We start from the raw sequence: 17,637 nt of genomic DNA on the forward strand, positions 1-17,637 counted from the left end.
ACAAGGCAAGCAGATGTATGTGTATGTGTTTGGCAGGGAGTAAAGAGGTCAGCCCCTTCTCAGCTAGAGCAGCCCCCCAGTTTCTTGCTTTCGTCTCTGAGCTGCCCACGAAGCCCTGGCATTGCAGTCCCTGCATCCCTTGGCCTTCTTGCCCCCCAACCCGGCTTGCCCAGCTTCACCACGGCGACCTTCGGCAATTTCCTCCAACATAAGTGCTTTCCTACGTTGGGGATTTTTCTCATAGTATGTCCTGCCTGGACCCCTCTTCTCCCCATCTCTTTGCTTCTTTCCTATGTACCTGCCAGATCTCAGCTCACATGTCACTTCTTTGGGGATGCCTTCCCCAACACCGGCCCCCAAGTCCATATTAGGCCACCTAGCTACATGCAACTCTTATACTGCTCTGCTGCAATTGTGACTCATTATCAATCCATTGACCTCATTATTTGTTCAATGTCTGCCCGCCCTGCTAGACTGGGAGCTTGCTGGGGCAGGAATCGTGTCCGTATTGCCACGGCTGTAACCTCCTGCACAGCTCCTGGCATACAGTAGGTATCCAATACATATTTGTTGAATGCTGAAATACTGCACAAAGATTTTTACGAATTTTTTATTTTAAGTTTGAAAACCACTGGCCTAGAGGCCTCCTTGGGCCCCATTCAGTTCTGTACTCACACATTTAAAACGTGGATGCATTTACTTTCACCACCAAAATATTTCTGGCCCTCCCATTAAAACCTTACCTGGACTTCCCCTAACTTTCGGGGTGCTCAGAAGGGAGCAGTGTGGTCAGGAATGGGAAGAAAAATAAAGGAATCCTAAGAAAAGCAAGGTAACAGCCCCTCCTTTACCACTGGAGAAGCGGGTGGGGATGGGGAGGACAGCCATACGATGGAGGAAGACGGCAGGGGCAGGGCCGAGTATTGAATCCCAGGGGTTTTGCTCGTCCCAGGACACACCTGACCCACATCCATCAAGCTGCCTGGAGGGGGAGGGGTATGCAGCTGCTCGGGACACAGTGACCGAGGCTCTCAGGCCAGCTGTTTCCTTGCCTTTGAATCGGTGGCTGACCCTGTGCTGTCCCCAGCCTGTTCCAAGCAGCCTGGGAGACTCCCAAGCATGTCTTTTGCAGGCCAGATGTGTGTCCACTGGCTGTGAATTCTTGCATGGAGAACAGGTGGGTGGTAATTACTCTAGCAGGAGCTGAGCGTGACTGGAAGCTAAGGAGACAATTCTATTGAGCTGTCAAGAGCAGAAACAGTGTTCTTTCCCTGAGCTTGCTTTTATAGGGGGAGAGGGAGATGGAATTCAGGGCTGGAGTCAGAGCCTTGGCTCCTATGGCAGATTCTGGAGTGTCCTGGCAATTCCCATACCCCACCCCACTCATCTCCTTCCACTCTAAATTGACATGCCATGTGTAGTGAACATCTGTTGTGTGCATATGCCCACCACTCCTTCCCCTTCCTCAGATAAAGGAAACTCAATTTTCCTTTGGGGAACTCCGCTGCGCCCATTCCAGCCATTCCTGATGGGGTTGTCAGCCATGGAGACTCTCCCACCTCTCCACACCCAAAGTGGGGGCACAGGACCCCAGGTACACTCATCAGATTTTCTCCTGGGGAACTTGAATCTGGGGTGCAGTCACTACTGACCACAGAAAACAGTTGGCTTGGAATCATCTCAAGCCAGCCAGCCTGTGGGTTCCTGTGCCCCAGACTCCCAGAGCTGCCCTGGCCCCGGGCTTCCCAGGTCTGGCTCCTTTATGCAAAAGATACAGGGTGCTTTCTTTCTCCCCACTTAAGTCTGCCCCAGTCAGCTTCCAGAACTTGCCGCCAAAGCAGATGTGTATCCTCTACAGTGTACTGGCCCTTCTTTCCCAGCGCTTTGTCTGTCCTCTGGTTCTACCTGCAGACTTGTTCTCACTTTCCACACCCTAAAAACCTTTATGTTCCCAACCCTTCTTCTCCCATCTGGCTCTGCTCTCGAGGAAGGGTCTACACCCATCATTTACACTTCAGAGGGAATGAAAACATTGTTTTCACTCTCCCAGGGGCAGATGTATTTCCAGCCCTATATTTAAGTGTTAACTGAATGCCTTTGCCTCTTGTTTCAGGAATGAGAAGTATTCATGAAGAGGTGGAAGAGATATTTGGGGGGGACAGTGTGGGCCTTCCCCAAAACCCTGAAATGAGCCCTGAACACTTCTTTCCAGCACAAATCATGTGCATGCCCTGGGAATTGCCTTGTCCCAGCCCTGGTCTGTTCAGCAGCTGATTAGATCTGCCCTCCACATATTATCCCCTGATACTTGTTGAGTTTTGTCCCCACTGCAGTTACCTGCTTCGAGCTGTTAGATCTTGATTCAATGATACTGAACAGCTGCAGCATGCAAGACCCTGAACAAGGTGTATCTAGATTACAGATGTCCTTGGTTGTTGACGTTCGCAGTCCAGTCGAGCAAACAGACGCTGTCCCGCCATGTCTCCTACACAAACCCAGTGCTATTGCAGAGCTGAGCCTATGGCCCTGGGGTCACAAATGAGGGAGGCCTGCAGGGAGGAGGGGCCCGGCATCTAATCCACCGGGCCTCTCTCTCTTGCTTTGTGTATAAATTAGGGTTCTTGGGTTGCAAGCAACAACAAGAACTCTAGTTTGTACGTAAGAAAAAAAGAAAAAGAGTGGAGTTACCAGAGAGATTTTAGGAGCAAACAAAATAGAAGAATTAAACGGGTAGGTATCTAGAAACTGTCTAGGCAGCGACAGGGCTCAGCTCCAGGAACCCCTTGGAGTATGTCTTTTTTGGAAGCTGCCACTGGATGAGCCAGTTCTAACTGTGTGTCTCTGCTCCAGGGACAAATCATGACAGAGAACCTGAGTGGCCAGTTGGAGTCATGTGCCCCCTGGCAGGTATTGCAATTGACTGCCCCATTAGAATGATCTGGAAAAGAGAAGGGCAATTCCCTAAAGAGAAAGAGATGCTGTTATCAGAATGAGCAAGAGGAGGGCTGCTTGGCAGACAAATGAACAAAGCCTGCCTTAGTCACAGGCTAGTGGGTGACCTCCTGCGTGCTACGTCCACCTTTGACTTGGGCGGGCTGTTCGTTTGGAACCACAGGCTGTGGGAAAGGCTGTACCAATGAAAGTCGTGGCATACAGAGCTTGCTCAGTCTCCTCATGTTACACGTGGATAAACTGGGGCCCCAAGACAAGAGGTGACTTGTCCCTGGTCACAGCCTCGGTTCTGTGCAGCCAGTGCTGCACAAGGAGCACACAGGTCAGGCTGGACCACAGGCTTCTGCTTCTGGTAGAACTTTTCCATGCCAGGAATGGAGGAGGCGTGAGGAAGCCACTGGGAGGGATCATAGGAAAGGTTCATGTGGATGCGACATAAATATTTGTCCCACAACCCTGGCCCCACCTGATACTAGGAGGCAGAGTGGGCTCCCCCACACTCTAGCGCCATGCCTAGAGTCCGAACAGAAACGCCAGGATTGAGTTCCTAGATCCTGGATCCCTGCAGGAGTGACCCGTCTGGGGCTATGTCCTGCTCCTGGCTCGAGGGAGGCTTTGTGAATTGGCTGTGGAGCTCCAAAGTGATCCTTCCTCCAGGGCCTCTAGACAGTTCACTGCAGAGAATGCCAGGCTCAGGCCTCCGCCTCAGCCCTGCCTCTCCCCTGCCAGGCCTAGCCAGGTCCCTGCAGACCCAGACAAGCCCCGTCCCTCTTGGTGTTTACAGTCTGTGAATACTTGTGGCCATTTCTGCTGCCCCGGCAGGGTTGGGCGGACTCATCTATTCTGCCTGCCCTTATTAAGCCAGTCGACCTTGCAGGCTTTGCCTCCGTTCAGTTTCTCTCCTTGGGTTCTGCGGCTACAGCTGACGACCCCCTGAGGCCTTTACCCTCCACAGGGTTGGCAGGGTGCCTCTGAAGCCCCTTGGCCCTTTCTCCCCCTATGCCACCGACCTTTGGCATCTTTCTAATCCCTTTCCCCCAGGAGGCCTCATTCCCGCCTCAGCTGATTTGCCCTGACCTCCCAAGTCCCTTCTCCTGGAAGTCCCAGCCTCCAGCTTGAGAATTCAGGGTGTGGAGAGGGGGACGGGTTTCGTTCCCACCCTGCTCAGTCCTCTCCTGTCCAGCTGGCATGGGGAGGGCCTTCCCTTTGCGGGCCTTCACATGCTGGGCTGTTTCCGCCTGCTTCCAGCTCATTAGTGCAGGTACGACAAGAGCCAGACCTGTCTCCCGCCCGCCACTGAGCTCACGGCCTGTTAGGGGCCCCTTCCCGTGCCCCTGCCCCCGGGCCCCGGGCTTCTCACCCGGTCTAGAGTGCTTGGCATGCAGCGTGCAGCCCTCCTCCCCTCACCCACCCCTGCGGGTCCTCTCTCTCTGACTTGCCCTGGCCTGGCTCTCTTCCCAGGGTCTGAAAACAGGGAGGCTTTTCTGCCCGGGGATCCTACAGATCTAGCCCAACCTTCCTCAGCGAACACTGAGCCAGCGTGAAAGTCCACAGATGGGTTTGGTTGGGACAAACTGAGGGGTCATGACAGCTAAGGGCTGGAAGAGACCACCTCAAGCCATAGCCCCTCCCCCTCTTCTGGAAAAAACGTTAAAGCCATTCCAGATTGACAAGAATTTAACCAGCCTTTAAGGACCTCTGCCTTTCCCTTTCCTTTAACAGGAGGAATGTCACACGAACCTTTTTTAGTGTGTAAATCTCTTGCTGCCCTTTCTCCCCACATGTACTCACCTTCAAATCCTGTGTTGAACTGACATCTGAGCTTCCCTTCACACTGTCCTCAGCAAGCACGAAGAATAAATCCTCACCACGTCTCTACATTAAACAAACATCTTAATACATATGAAGACCTGATAGAATCTTCCTTTGACTCCTTTTTCTCCAGGCTGAGGGGCTGAAGACCTTTCTTCTGGGGCATAATCCATGGACCATCCCAGTCGCTGCTCAGCAACTCTCGCTCTTGATTGGCCGAGTTATCTGACTTCTTCAGGACCACGATGGTGGAGCCCATATGTACCTCTAGCCTAGGTGAGCACTGAAATACATTTGTGGGTTGTGAAATCAATGTAGAGAGTCACAGCAGCATCCCAAAAGAGAAAAAAATGAAATCACATTGTATGTAGCAAGGGTAAGTCGCTCCAGGTATAGATGGTTGCCCCTGTGTGGTGAACCATGTTGTAGGATGTCCTTACCACGAGCTGTGCTTACAAAGTTTAAAAGCCACCACTCTCAGCTGACCTGTGCTCCTGGTGCTGTCCCCTCCTTTCTCCTGTCTTCTCAGCTGTGGTTCTTGTCTAGAGACGAGAAAGACTTCTGGGTTTGATTCCTTGAGGCAGGCTCAGAAGCATGCACTTAGCTCGCTTTTCTCCAGCTCTATTACCCACCTGGGGCGCCATACTTCCCGGAACTGTGGGGCAGGCCTCCTTGTACCTCAGAGAGAATAGACTCCAAGCTCTGTGAGGGGGCTTGACACATTGAAGATGCCCAACAAGTGTTTTCTGGATGAATGGGTTGCCTGTTGAGTGTCTGTTTTGGTGACCAGGTGGTACCAGAGGAGCTAAGAAGGATTCTCTCCCTTTTGCCATGGAATCAGAGTTCAGACGGGAGCAAGGCCAGCAGCTTCAGTCACGACCATGGCAACTTGGGCCATCCAGAAGCTTCACACAGCTTTCCAAGTCCTTGGAAAAAAACGATTCTTCCAACTTGTAGATGTTGTTTTTTATTTCTATGCCATGGTGGCCATTTTGGGCAGGTGACGAAGACAAGGCATCAAACAAACAAAGCTCCAATTAGGAAAGCTACATTAAATTCTTCTAATCCACTCACATGGTGGGTCCCCAGCTCCCTTTTACCCCTGAGAAGATGTGCATTTACATTTGTGTTTCGTTTCCTCCTCTTCTTCCTATCTCAGGAACTGTCCACATGGCTGCCATGAGCTTCATCTCACATTCTCTCTCTCCCATGTCTGAACTCTGGGGGATGATGGACAAGTGTGATTTTAAAATGAGCACTAATCCTCTAGGGTCTTCCCTCTCTGGCTCTTCAGACTATTTTCCTCCGGTCTCCCAGGATTACTCAGTTCTCTGCATTGACATTGGTGAAACCTGCCATTGTACAGACTATTGGCCCCTGAGCTAGCTCAGGGCTCTAAGGAGCCCTCAGTGGCTATAGGATGCCTAGGGATTCAGGAGGCAGAGCCACTCTGCTTTCCCAACAGGGAGCTCTCAGTGCCTGAGATGAGGACCCCAAGGCCAAGAGTGGAGAGGAGACTTGGGCAAAGGGAGGTGATCAAATCCTTGAAAAACCCTGGGCCCTTCACAGACTCAGGCCCCCTTAGAGGTCTTCCTCCCACGTAGAAAGCCTTTCTACGATGCACATCCAGCCTCTCTTTCATTACTCAGCAGTGGGGTCTGTCTTGCTGTTGGACAACTCCAAAATTTGTACCTATTGTCAGTGGAAATCTGTGTTTTTTCTTGTACCTGATCCTGGACCTGGAACAACACTGTGAACTCTGCTGTGACAGAGACAATACTATTGACTTCCCATTTTATGTGACATTTCAGTAGCTTTGATTAGAGTTTCCATGCATTCCTTTTTAAAATCTTCTCCTTCCTGGGGCGCCTGGGTGGCTCCGTCGATTAAGCATCTGCCTTCGGCTCAGGTCATGATCCCAGGGTCCTGGGATCGAGCCCCTCATCGGGCTCGCTGTTCAGTGGGGAGCCTGCTTCTCCCTCTCCCTCTGCCGATTTCCCTGCTTGTGTTCTCATTCTCTCTCTGTGTCAAATAAATAATATCTTTAAAAAAATTAATCTCCTTTCTTAGATTCTGTGCCACTTCCTTTTCCCACTTTGGATATTCTTGTTTCCTTTGCAGGATAATTCTCCTTCCTTCAATCTCAAAGCACTAAACCCTTAACTCTTAAAAAATATTATTGAGGCATATTAATACATAATATAATTCACCATTTTCAAATGAAGAATTCAATTATTTTTTAGTAAATCTACCAAGCTGTACAACCAACACCATCACTCAGTTTTAGAACGTTTGTATCACCCCAATAAGATCTCTTGTGCCCACTTCCTGGTAACTTCCCTCCCCCTTCTCCCATCCGTATCCCTGGGATCTTCTTTGTCTCTGTAGTTTTGCCCTTTTTGACTACTTCATATAAAGGGAAGCATACGCTATACGGTGCTGTGACTGGCTTCTTTCACCGAGCGTAATGTTGTTGAGGTCCATCCGTGTAGTAGCATGTGTCGGTAGCCCGCTCCTTGTTACTGACGAGTAGTATTTCATCATATAGATATGCCAGATTTCACCAGTTGATGGGCATTTAGTCATTAGCTAACCTTAGGTTTTTATGAATAATGCTGCAAAGTCTACATTATTTATATGCAAGTCCTCGTGTGGATACATTAAACTCTGAACTCTTGTCACCCTAAGGCAATCTCTCCCATGTCCACAGCTCTAAAGCCCACATCCCCATAGCCTTTTTCTCCCGGACACACAGTCAGATTACATTTTCCAGCCTCCTTTGTTGTCAGGTGTGATCATGTGACTGAGTTCTCGTCAATGGAATGTGGACAGAATGGTGCTTGCCCTCTTCCAGACATCGCCCTGAAAAGCCCTGTGCAAAACTCCACATGTTTTCCCCTCTTCTATCTATTGGCTGAATGAGAAGGAGGAAGAATTGTCTATACTAGAGCTCCATGATGGAAGGATCCTGGGGCCCTGCGTGACCTTGTGAATTTGAGTCCTGCTTGACATGAACGAAAAAATCAATTACTGTCTTGAGGTTGTTACTGCAGTGAACCTGCTATGACTAATGCAAACACAGAATAACTGTATCCCTCTCTTACCCAATAATCTTGCAAACAGTTGAACATTGCCAGACTTTTCTCCAGCATCTCAAGTATTCCTCCCAGGTTGTATTTATCTCTTTCAGGTCACCTTCTCCTAGACATGCTGCCGAGTTGTAACAAGCCATCCAAAACATGGCAGCAGCATTAAACAATCTGCATAGCTGGGAGTACACTCTTACCCTTCCTGTTCTAAGCCCTGGATTCCATCCAAGATGGCACTAGGCCTTTTAGCAGTTTGCATTGTTAGTTTATTTCAAACCAGTAGTTAACCAGGATCTCCCTTTTCAACAGTCTCTGTACCTCCCCCGCAACACTCTGCCCAAATAAAGTCATTTCACATGAACTGCTATCAAAGCAAGTATCCCTCATCCTTTAATTATTACTTATTTTGGACCAAGATGCAAGAGTTTTTCACTTATCTCTATTAAATCTCAGTTTATCTAGATCAGTTTATATCTTGCTTCTGTCATCCAGTTTTTATCATTTATTCCTCCAGTCCTATGTCATGTGAAAATTTGATAAAAATGCTTTTTCTGACTTCATCCAAATTGTGAGAAGTCTTGTGAAGGTGCCAGCCCTGGCTCATGGGCTACTGTAGATCTCCACAATCTTCACCTATCCCTCAACGTGGGGAATGATGATTTCAACACACCTATCTAGCCACATTACTGTAGACTCCTCATTGCCCCAGCCTATCCACACTGAATCTCGTTTTAATTTCATTTGACTACCATTCAAATTTCTGGCAAAAATTTCTCTGATCAGTAACTCCGTTGAAAAAGGAAACGGGGTAGACTCTGGTGTGGTTTAATTTTTTGCAAACTTGGCTCTGGTATTCACTGCTGTGCCCACTCCTCACTATCCTTTTCCTTCTTCTCCAGGCTGAAACCTGGCCTGCCTTCCAGACTCTGCTCAGACAGCATCGTAGGTAGGATCTTCCCTGACCAATTGTTCCATACTCCCAGCCTGGAGGTCTCTGTCCTTATATTCACATCGCACCCTGAACTCATCTCAATCATAGCACTTACCGTGATATGTGGTGCTGCCTTTCCCACTACACTGGACGTTCCTTGAGGATAGGGGCTAAACCTTCTTCTTGGCAACCCCAATGCCTGACAAAGGGATGATTAATGAATGGTGGCTGAAATACACCAGGCCCTCCCCAGCCCTCTGTTTGACGTCAAGCACATATGGCTTATCTATCTATGGGGCAAAGCTAAGCTGGAGGCTGCAGAGTGGGGCTTGGAGATGTATATTATGATACTTCAGCATGACATAACTTCAACAACATGAACTCATGGGACTGGAGAGGAATCTGAGGCCCAGCAAGAACGAGACTTGGGGACAGGAGACTAACTAGGGGGACTGAGTCTCCAGGAAAATCTGGGTCCAGAGAGAGTGGGAATTCAGGGGAGTACTTGGGGAAAGGTTTGGAAAGGGTTGGTGGGCCATGGCAGTAGGAGTCCGGGGCCAGGCCAAACCTACTGAATTGGCAGTTCCACAATTTCTATAAAAGTGGAGGCATGTGGGGGAATAGACTAGTTGGAAGCAGGGCTGGAGGATTGTTTTAAGCCCTCATGGCAGGCTCATGGACTTTATTTCGATTGGTGTTTACTTGGGGTGGCTTTGGGGGGTTGACAGGGATTACGAGTACACTGCTTCCTCCCCACACCAATGGCTCCCTGCTATTGACCAGAGGACAGCAGTTCCAGAATTCCAGATAAATAGTCTGTGCCCTCCAGGGTGATGGCTTGCATGTGGGGCAGGTTCATCTTTCGGAATAAAGGAGCGGACTAGACCTAAGCCCCCCATGAATTGATCCCAGCCTACCCCTCCAGCCTCATCTCCCCTTCTGTAACTTCTGTTCCCATTGAAACTCCAGCCACATGAGCTACTTGAAATTCCCCCCAATAGCCCAGACTTCACCTTACACCCCTGCCTTTGCATGTGCAGGGCCTGTCCTTGGCACATTCCCCTCCCCTACATGGCGACCTCTCCTTTAGCCTTCAAGATTCAAGTCAAAGTCAAGACTCTGAGAAACTCTTCCTAGCCAACCGCCACCCTGCATGGTAAGTAGTTCTTCAGTGAACCCAAGCGACTGTTAATTCTCCTATTGAAGCATTCACCATGACACTGGCATTGAGGATGTCCTACCCATCCCCAGTGCCTAGCACAGCACCTGGGTGCATATTTGATGCTCAAAAATGTTTGTAGAATGCGAGGGCATCATGACAGGTTGAGCATTAAAAGGTAGGCAGATTCTTGGAGACATCTCTGGCAGTGAAAGAAACTCCAGGTCCCACCAAATAGTGCCCCTGAGAATATCAATATACATCTTGAGACCAAGGATGTGGAGCGACAGTTCCCAGGAGTTAGGCACGGGAGGATTGTGTGTGTGTGTGTGTGTGTGTGTGTGTGTGAGAGAGAGAGAGAGAGAGAGAGAGAGAGAGAGAGAGAGGAGAGAGGGAGAGAGAGAAGGTGACGCCAGCCCTCCATGGAGCAATGGCTCTATCAGAAGGGGGGCTGTTTCCCTTCAACCATCATGGACCCTTCTCTGTTTCTTCTTGCCAACTGGAAGAGGAGAGATGCTGACAGCTTATCTCCAATACGCCCTCCCTGGCCCCCAGCCCCATCCCTCCCCACCAGCAGCTTTGGCACTTGCACCTACCCTGTCAGAGATGTTCCCAGGCTCTGAGGCCCTGCTGCTGACATGCGCAGCCGCTCTGGGCTTTCCTGGCTGAGGCATCCAGATAGCTCCCAGCTTCCTGAGGGACTTGAAAGAGAAAGAGTTGAGAGGTCTGGGAGTCAGGAGACCGTGGTTCAAGAGCTGAGGCTGCCAATAACCACTCATGTGACCTCGGACAAGCCTCTCTCCCCCTTTGGGCCTCAGTTTCCTCAACTATAAATTGAAGGAGTGGGCTGGCTGATCTCTCAGAGAGGTCCCCTCCAGCGTTCACGTTCTGTGGATCCTACACTTCTTGGATCCACACCCACCCCTTGTCTGTCTGCTCCTCAAATCAAAATCTTAGTGTTGACATTGAATTTGAGTTCATGTAGTAAAATCCTCTCTTTTTAGAGATGAGGAAATTGATATCTGGAAGAGGAAGGGGGCAGGCCGGCGGGGGGGACACGGGGAACACATGGGGGACTAGAACCAGGGTCTGCGCTCCCTGCCATATTCTGACCTTGTCTTTTAACCGCTGTCTTGAAGGGAGGAGCCCTTTGTGCAAAAGCTGGGCCAGCACAGGTTGGTTTGGGGCACGGTGGCTCCTTGCTCTTCTTCAGGCAATCTGCTCAGGGTCACGTGCCTTTGACCCTGGAGCAGGGGCCAGTCACCCTGTACTAAACCCAGGTCCAGAGCCCTGAGTCCTAGCCCTCTCTGTGTTTCTGACTAGTTGTGTGACCCTGCACAGGTCACACCGCCTGTCTGGCTTTATGTCTAGGGTTATATGAACCTCCTTGGACTGCAAGCTCTCAAGAACTGGGACTCGCCTGTTCTGTTTTGATCCCAGGGTTTGGTTTTCAAAGAAAAGTCTATTAGCTCAAATGTTTAACACAGAATCTGGTTTTTCCAGTAACCAATGATGTCTGAAGTCAAGTTAGCCCACAGAAGTCTTAGGTCCCTGACCACCAATGAAAGGGCTCCCTTGGGTCAGGCGCTTATCTCTTGTCCAATCAGTTGTGTCTGGAGTGTTGTGTGGCTGGTAAATACACTTGCCCTATCTAGAAACGATGCTTAGAAAGACATCTATTATAATTTCTATGTCTCAAAGAGGTTAAGTCACTTTAACCAGAACACAAAGCTGGTAAATGACAGTACAGAGTGGAACTCCAAAGCCCCACGTATTTCCCACTGCTGAGGACTGGCAGCTGTGGCCTAGTGTCTCCATTCTCAGCATATGATCCAGGGGACAATGGAGGTCAAGAGATGATAGCTACACTGAGAGTAGTACACTGAGAGCTACAGAGGTTCAGTAGAGGGAGCCAGCTTTCCAGACTTGGGGTCGGGTGGGGGTTCTGGGAAGTCTTCTTCTTAGAAGCGGTGGCCTTTGAGATAGGAGCTAAAGGACGGGCAAGCAGGGGTGGGAAAAATATTCCAGGTGAAGGAAATGGTGTGAGCCAAAGTATTTGGGCGATGAGATATGGGAGAGGAAACTAGGGGGGGATTCTGAGCAAGTAGGACTGTGCTGAATACCAGATACATGAGGGGACATATATGAGACAAGCTTGTGTGCCAGGCCTAGTGAGAAGTTTGGGGCTTGATTTGTGAGGCCATGGGGAGTCATTGAGGGTTGCTGAGCAGGTGAGAGGCCTGATTAGAACTCTGCTGCCAGAAAATGTCTGAGGAATTGTTTACAAGTCTGCTTCTCCTGCACGGTTATCTTCAGGCAGAGGTGGGGAGGAGAGCAGTGGAGCTGAGGAGTGCCAGTGGCACCCCCACCTTCAGGCGATGACCTGAGGAGTGAGAAGAGCGTGGCAGTGGCCAGGGCTTCATGACTGGATGTGAGGGGTAAAGAGGAGGGGGAGGAGCAGGAGACGCCTTTCCTTCCTCCTTTGGCCACCAGCCTCCTCCGGCCTGAGGTCTGGTCTGGTGAGGCAGAACACAGAGCATGCCTCTGCTGTCTGTGTGAGTTCCTGAGCAGTGAGATCTTTAATTTTTGTCTGCTGAGCCCTGATGGGCGAGGGGCCAGCCTGTGTTACAACCTCCTGGAGGCCCCTGGGCCAAGGCACTCAGACCAGAGTGGACGGAAACAAGGAATGAGTCATGCAGGCAGGCTGGGGCCCACTGGGATCTGGCTGAGCCTCCTCTCCCACTCCCCAGCCTGGTGTCTGTGCCCTGTCTTGAAAAGTTGGAGGGTCCAAGCCTGTCCCCAAGAGCTTGGGGTCCTACAGAGAGTATTGGAAGCACCAGGGAGAACCTCATTGGGTGTCTCCATTCTCAGCATATGATCCAGGGGACAATGGAGGTCAAGAGATGATAACAGAAGGGGCTATCCCCCTTTCTTTGTCTTGATGATGAAGAATGCATGGAAGGCTGCTTACGGGCCTCCCTGGGAAGAGCTTATTCTGGGAAATACCCTACAGCAGCTTTTGTTCTCTGTTCCCTCAACTCCTATCCTTTGGGGTATGAGGGAGACCACTGCATCCCAGCAGGAAGCCAATGGTGGGGACAGGCTGGAGACCCCCGTGACAGCCAAGGGAAGATGTTGCTACTTGCCTTGTCCTCAAATTCCAGCACAGCCATTCCAGAATCCTGGATAGGTTGGCACAGCCCTTTGGCCCACAGGACTTTCTCCCTGAGGATTTTGAATGGGTAATACAGTATGAGATTCCTCCCCATCCAAATCCCCCCCACCCTGTGGAGCACTCCAAACCCCTGTGGTCTTACCAAAAGGAACTAAAAGGAGGAGGCCTTCCAGGCTGCTCACATTGTTTTCCTGCTCAGGTCTTCAGAGACTCTGCTTAGAAAGAAGCTAAATTTCATCCCCCAGGAGTTCCAAAAGATTCCACTTAAGCCAGAGCCTGGAGGAATTTATGCAGGTAAGTAGGAAACATTGTCTGAGCTTTAGTTAAATGCACAGAGCTTTCAAATCAGCCCACTCTTGTATCAGAGACTGGAAATGGAGAGAAATGGAGTACAACCTACTGTTTTGAAGAGCTGCATTTTCACATCATTGCAGGGCATCCTGGAGCAAGGGTAGGCTGCTGCAGCAAAAGCAGCATGGGCTTGGGAGCTGTCCCAGACTTTCTAGTTGACTTCTGGCTCGACTCCTAGCTGTCTGACCTTGAGCAAGAGTCTTCACCCCTCTGGGTTTGTGAAATGGGAATTACAATGCCTACCACACAGGGGCATACAGATGTTCTATTTATGGCACTTTTCTTTTCCAAAGAGAAAAGGTGAGGGGTAAGATGAGCCTTCCTTTAGCAATTGAAACCAATTGGATGTAGGGTAAGCTTGATTTCCTTCCTTCTCCTCCACGGGAGGGAATCAGATTCACTGAGACTCACCGTGATGACTTACCTGCCCTTGACCCAAAATGCGTCCCTAGCTGTAAACAGACCTGAGGAGGGTGGGATGTGCTTGGTGGGGGCTCTCCTATGACAGCAGTCCAAGTGGCCATCAGCACCCCCCACTACACCACACACAGCTATGAACGCTTCCAGTTCCCAGAGAACTGCACCCAGAGGGGCGTTTCCAGAGCAAGCTCCTCTGGAGGCTGGCGTAGTCTTCACACCTGGAACCTGACAAACCAAGGAATGAACTCTACTGTAGCCACTTATTAGCTCTGTGATTGTGGGGAAGCCATTTTACCTCTCTGAGCCTTCATTTCCTCATGTGCTACGTGGTGAAACAGGAGTACTTGCTTCATAAAATCACTGCGAGAATTCAATGAGAAAATGTCTGGGAAACACTTAGCACCACGCCTGGTGCACTTCAAGCACTCAAGAAATACCAGCTGGCAGATGGAGTGGCAGTAATCGATCCCCCCCGCCCCTCACAGATTAGATGGACTGGTTATCTCATTTGCCCTGAAGGCGGGGGTAGCAAGAAGAGCATCTTTGTCTCCATTTTCAGATGAGAAAATAGCTGAGAGCTGAGCTCAGTTCACAGAAGACAAAAGCATGCATGGCCACCTGGAGAAGACAGCATTGGCAGACCGAGGCGGGGGGACGGTGAGCTCTGCGGGGATGCCAGGCCATGGTGTCTGAGGTGGAAGGGTCTTGGCAGCCCCCGTGGGCCCTGCAGGAGTGAGCTGGAGACTCTTCATTCAGCCCCCACCTTCCAAAACGGAGGCTGAGGCTGCGCCGTGCCGAGGTCTCAGCTGCCCAGTGTCTGTGCAAGGACATCGGAGCCCACGAGCTGCTCCAATCTGGATGGCCAGGGGCCCAAGCAGCCTTCCTTCAGCTGTTCTGCCCACTGATTAACCGGGAAATGTGTTATTTGTGCTGAGCGGGGGAACAAGCTCTCCTGGGGAGAGGAATTTGGGGCTGGAGGTCCAGTCACTTCCAAGGAAGAAAAATCCCTGGAATTCTGTTGGAAGTCTGAGTCTCAGCAAAGGAAACAGAAATTCACTCCTCGTTTTGGTCTTTATTTACCAACTTAGTTTAGGTTCTGGTAGCCATGTGGCTGCTGGCATTATCCCAACAAGACATGGGAAAGCGAATAAGTGGCCCTGGGTGTTCAGCAGTTCTCCATCCCCTTGTGTGATGCATGTGTCCCAGCAAACCTTTGCTGCAGGAATCCTTTATCAATCCCTTCTGCCTCTCTCTGAAGGACTTTCCAGAGATGATTTCCTTCCCCCTCTCCACAGCCCCCCCAGATGGGTGAGTAGGCTTAGCAGGGTTCTGTGCCTCACTGGGGAGGAAGCTGGGATCAGGGGTGAGGAAGTGATGCACGGTGAGTCAGGGGCCATGCTGGAAACAGTTCACCCCCCTTCTTGTCCTGGGCAAGAAGGGTAGAGGGGGAGAAAAGGTTCTGGTAACTCCATATCATCAGGGAATTGATTGTGGGCCTGCAGGCAGGGAAGGGGCGGGGAATGTGCAGTGGCGGGACCCAGGTGGTACCAGGGGCAGAGGGGCCAGGAAAGGTACCACCGGTGAAGAAGGCTGCTGAGGCACAAGCCCAGGCTTAGGAACAACATGGTGCATGCTGACAAGCTTGGGCTTGGGTAAGAAATGATCGAAGTTTGAGTCTTGCATCTGCTACTTACCAACCAGCCAGTAGCTATTCCCAGCCTCGGTTTCCCCTTTTACGCGTGGAAATCATAATGCCTCCTTTATTTTGTTAAATGAGTCAATTTATGTAGCATGCTTAGCACAGTGCTTGGACCATAGGAGGCTCCATAAATTTTGGCAGCTTTAGAAAAGAAAAACAAACAAAAAGCTCAAGTGTTTATGGGATTGGAGATTCTGAAGAGCTGTATCAACAGGTCCCAACAGTTACAGGGGAGGGAGTGATGGGCGGTAAGAGGGAGCCAGGACAGGGGGATGGCACGGGGGTGGGGCAGAAGGAGAGTCCTCAGAGTGGATTAGCCAGGCTGCAGCCCCAGGAAAACAGGGTGGGAATTTCCAAGGACCACTTGTACTCACAGAGGAGTGGGCGGGGCGGCTAGTGGTGAGGGAAGTGTGTCTGCATGAGGGTTTTGGCCCAGGCCAGTGGTGAGAGGCTGAATGGGCGGCAGACTTCCAGAAGTGCAGACGGAGGAGACGGAGCAGTAATAATGACTTGGACACATGGGAGGAAAAAATAGCTCAGGGACAAAGATGACGCCAAGGTTTCTGGCCTTGGGAGGCTCATGGGGCTCTGAGGTGAGCGTTGAGGGATGAAGAGGAGAGCTCCTGAAGGAGCAGGGCAGGTAGTGGGAAGAGGAGGGCCCCCCCATCCCGACCTAAAGAGTGGGGTGGATAACAGGGCTAGGGGTAGGTGTGGAGCTGAGACTTTCTCAAAGCTGGGAAGGTGCCGTGTCTCAGGGAGAGAACTGAACATTCTGGAAATTCAGATGGCATTCATCTCAAAACACAAGGCGCAAGATTCAAGGAGATCCTTAGGACCAGCCTTGGAGGCAGCAAACACATGCACTGGGACCAGTAACTACTGCCAGAAACTCAGTTTTTCTCTCTTAAAGTGGGTCTAAATGTGGGCCCTTTTTACTGGATGGAATCATTCCGTCATTCATTTACTTAGCCAACCACTGAACACGTATTTCTTGGTTGTCTGTTGGAGTCAAGCACTGTTCTAGGTTCTGGGGAAAAAGTGGTGAGCCAGGCAGACAGGATATCTATTCCTTTGAGCTATCACTGTGGCTTGGGAAGCCAGACATGATTTTATAGGTTGTTGAACAGGATTCTTCTGTGATCTTTGAATTTCTGCTGAGGCCGCAAAGACTAGAACAATAAGGACTAAATATTCTCACATTCCAAAGAGAAGTACTAGACACCGTCCAAAAGGCAGAACTGGTTCAACAACACTTGCGCCACATCCCTGGATTCCAGTCTATACATGAAAGGGACTGAAGAAAGTTGTCGAGGTAGGGAACTGTTGCATTAGTAGGCAAAGGGGAGATCTCCCCTGAGGGCACTCCTCAGCGCAAACCAAGCGCCAAAAGAACCAGTCACAGAGCTTGGGGGCTTCCAAGAAGAGGAGACTAGCATGACTCCCCTTAACTCTCCCTCCATGGATGCTGAGTTGCTGGAAGTTGCAAGCACCCCCCGTGCCCCAAGACACAGCAAGGAAGTTCTGGGGAGAACCCAACATGTGTCTTTTGGAATTGAGGATGGGCATAAATGAAGAGACTTGTGTGCACTTCCTGTCTGGAGGCCTCTGACTGTGGATCCTGGCCGGAGTGGCTTCTATGGCCAACTGAGGAGCAGCCAAGTCACCAGTGGTGTGCCGGCACGGACAGACAAGTCCCACAAGAGGCAGGGAATGCAGGAGTCTGCAAGGGGCTGGCCAGAACGTGCTTTGCTACAGCAGTGCAGGGTGGGGTCCTGCGGGGAGACTCCCAAGAGCCCACAGATGTGCCCATGAAAGAAAGAGCACTGGCACCTGCCAGCCAAAGGCACCTGTCACAGGATTTTGCCACTAATCCTGTAATATCTCTCCCCCAACCCTGACACGGGGGAGCCACAGCAGAAAGGGAAGATTAGAAAAACAGACCATGCAAGGGGCACTTGGGTGGCTCATTTGGTTAAGTGTCCACCTCTTGATTTTGGCTCAAGTCATGATCTCAGGATCGTGAGATCGAGCCCCGTGTCGGGCTCTGCA

General features: G+C 50.6%; 1 long non-coding RNA gene across 1 annotated transcript; it reads left to right on the forward strand.

The window, feature by feature from the left end:
- Nucleotides 1–646: 646 nt before the first annotated feature.
- Nucleotides 647–17,637, forward strand: LOC103671153. Its single transcript, XR_570745.2, has 6 exons — nucleotides 647–2,907; nucleotides 4,898–5,040; nucleotides 8,753–8,799; nucleotides 9,825–9,940; nucleotides 13,318–13,412; nucleotides 14,449–17,637. It is a non-coding gene; the product is annotated as an uncharacterized LOC103671153 (long non-coding RNA).

Source organism: Ursus maritimus, unplaced genomic scaffold (assembly GCF_017311325.1).
Source record: "Ursus maritimus isolate PB19 unplaced genomic scaffold, ASM1731132v1 scaffold_25, whole genome shotgun sequence".
NCBI classification, from domain to species: domain Eukaryota; kingdom Metazoa; phylum Chordata; class Mammalia; order Carnivora; family Ursidae; genus Ursus; species Ursus maritimus.